The sequence below is a fragment of the Anneissia japonica genome, unplaced genomic scaffold (genome assembly GCF_011630105.1).
Source record: "Anneissia japonica isolate Jap-2015-1 unplaced genomic scaffold, ASM1163010v1 scaffold287688_len27633_cov164, whole genome shotgun sequence".
Lineage (NCBI taxonomy): Eukaryota > Metazoa > Echinodermata > Crinoidea > Comatulida > Comatulidae > Anneissia > Anneissia japonica.
This window is the reverse complement of record NW_022751481.1, coordinates 1-3,458: the sequence shown is the minus strand read 5'-3', so window position 1 is coordinate 3,458 and position 3,458 is coordinate 1.

Sequence of the window (3,458 nt, the reverse complement as noted above, 5' to 3'; positions counted from 1 at the left end):
GTGTGAAAGTCTATTGGAAAGTGTTAGGAATGTCAGGAATTATAGAGTGCTCAGCCCAGAGACGGACTGATGGATTCTATATATCGCTATAGCCTGAAATGGCACTTTCAAACTTTGATTTTAAATCTTTCTAATACTGTATTATGTTAATGATAGGTGGGCTCTCTACACTGTTACTGTTAAAAAGGGGTATTAATGTTAGAGGTACACGTCTTGGGCTACACATGATCTACTGTACATAACGTGTATATTATGAAAACTAAAATAATTTTTGTTCCCATTTATTACTTTTTAAAATGATTACTAGTAATAATAGTAATAGTAGGCATATTGATTACTAGTACAGTAGTAATAGTAATATTAGGCATATTGATGATAATAACTTTCGGCCTAATGCAAAAACTTAATGATAATGACATTCTCAGCGTAATATTGATAATGAAAGAAGTTCTAGTTAAAGTTGACATTTAATAAATTACGCAAATTTGAGATTTTCTTTCTGTCTCAGGTCACTTGGCAGAAATTGACTTGATATTTATCGCCGAAAAACTTGACTGTAATTGGAATATATTGGGTTTGTATCTTGGTTTAACTCCACCTGAATTAAGTTGAATTGCATCTGACTTTTCATCAACGATTGTAGATGCCTGCATTGAAATGTTGGTCTGGTGGCGAAGTAGAGAAAAAATCAATCATCTTGACAAGTTAAGTGATGCACTTAACAAACTTGAACGAAAAGACATCAAGGAAGAACTTGTGTTATACTACCAGAAAGAAACTGGTGTAAAGCGATTAAAAGAACATTTGTAGTTAAGTATTGCTACAAATTAAGTTGAAAACACTGCAACAGAAAATGCCATAGGAAGAAATTTTATCAACAAACACCCTTTTTAATTACAAACAATCAGTTTTGATCACGCAACAACTTTACTATTTATACAAGATAACATAGCAGGAGAGTATTACAACCCGTTTTACATATGGTACTGTTTTGTGATACAAACTTGCAGTGTAATAATCAACAAGTTGCAAATTAATAAAATTGAAAAGAGATTTAATAACAAATATGAAAAAAACGCATATAACGTAAAACGCATTAAAATGACAAATTATGTACCGGTATTACATCTTTCAATAATTCCTGAATAATCTGAATCTATATTAATAATTTATAGAATAGTATTTTGTAAAATTGTTTAAATCTTTTCATTCATTAATTTGACTTAATTGTCCGGGGATTGCATCAGAAATGCGCAATAACACAAATGTGTTCACAACTCCTGAAATGTTAAAACAGCTTTGTATGGCATTACATAATGGTGTTTATAAGATCAAAGGTCAAATTGTTATTAGAAATTTGTCACCCAGAACCATAGATATTGGACCTTAGCATCCCCATGAAAACATTATTGTTAGCTTTTTATTTTAAGATTATGTATATAAAATGTATGTATGTTTGCCTATATTGATGCACGAGTATTATGCAATTTAAAAGATACCATCATATCAATACTTATATTTAAGTTCAAATTCATATTGCACAATATTGTATCATTGTAAAGAAAACAAAATTGAATAAACTTTTTTTCACAAATTTACGAACTTTTACTCTGATTTTCCTGAAATGGACTACTAGTCAGTGCCAGTGTCTATAATATAGGAACTGTCTTATAAATTGCATCTGTGAATTTGAGAGGAAACAATTTTTATCGAATTTTCAATTAATAATTAATTTTTAAATAAATATGCAAATTATTAATTCAAATTACGTTCTTCTAGCCTTTATTCGCCTTTCAAAACATGTAAAGCCAACAGCAGCGTTAGTACGATGCAGCCCGACGCAATTTCTTATCGTGTTGGGTATGAGAAACGCTGATGCCGATTGATCTGCGGTGGGGGACAGCCTTGTCGACACTAAGCCACGTCGGGCTGTTTTATACAATGCTTTTCGAGTTGGGTTTAAGATGAAATATAACTTAATAAATGGTTTTTGGTGAACCTGTTATACTCTTCTACATACTCAGTATGTTTCAAAATACAACCCACGACCACTAGATAAATGTTTGATAGCATAGCCACTAGAACACAAAGTTTCCACTGGGTTGTGAATAACCCTTACAAATTAATTTTTAGTGACGTGTGTATGAATGGTGTATGTATGATAGGAAATGAACACGATGACAAATAAATTTATTTGAGAAAAAATGTGATATGCTTAAATATGGTCATGACGACATCACATAATGACCATATATAGGCACATTATGACTATATATGGGCATACATCGGTTTTAGTTATTTTTTGTAGAAGAAATATGAATAGAATGGAGCTTAAGAATTATGATCTGAGAGGCCTCACTAAGAGGATAATGATTTCTAGTATTTAATCGATTTATTTGTATTCCTAGAAACGGTTTACACTTACAATTGTAAATGAATTACAACATTCATGTTGTGTAAATGAACTGGGGTATTGTTCACTCATTTATGTATTTTTTGTAGAATTATTACAACTTTATAATTATTCAGGTAGCTGGTATGCACGTAAACATCGTTGGAGACACATTAATCTTTGCGAATTCTATCATAGTTTTAACCAGGGAACAGTCAAAATTTCACTAATCCCTGGTTTTAACATGGAAGCATTTGTAATTCCATTTCTATGTACATGTTCTGTTAATTATTATTATCATTATTTTGTGGGGGTAGGGAATAAGGATAAATGCAATAATAGTATTTAAAGTAAATTTAGTAAGCTGTAGTTTCAAAAAAACTAAAACTCTGGTATTCAAACTCCGGCCCTTAGACCAACACAGTCCGAAAAGAATTACAGCTTTAAAATTATTCATGTAGCTGGTATACATGTAAACATTCTCGGAGACACATTACTCTTTGCAAATTCTTTCATAGTTTTAACATGTTCTTATGTTAGACAGGCAGCTGCAACTTGGATTGGGTTTTTGGAGTGTTCCATGGCTTGCTGCAGCAGCATTGATTCTGCTGCTTTGTGACTGTTCTATACATCTGGAGGTTAATTCTGCTAATGTCTGGATTGCTTTCACATCGACCTCCTGTATGAAGAAAGAGTAACATAAATAAAAAATGGTAAACTAAAGACCACCCCCACATTAGCTTACCATTTAGCTCATTTATAAACAGGTTTACAAAGCTAATCTGGATTTTTTTTCTTCTTTTGAGCACCTAACAAGAAATTGCATTCTGTACTATTTTTCAAATAACCTCACAAGATTACTATGCAAGACAAAATGTGCAAATTTTGGTAATCCTGAATATCGCGTAACGAAACTAAAGCCTCACATCGAATCAGTGTGTAAAAATAGGGACACAGGCGTTCGGCGCTTCGGAAACGTGACCCGAATTTCGGTTCGGATTCGATGTAAATGTACTCAGTAGTTATATAGGGTCTTATATGCAATTATAACACCTATGCTACTAAC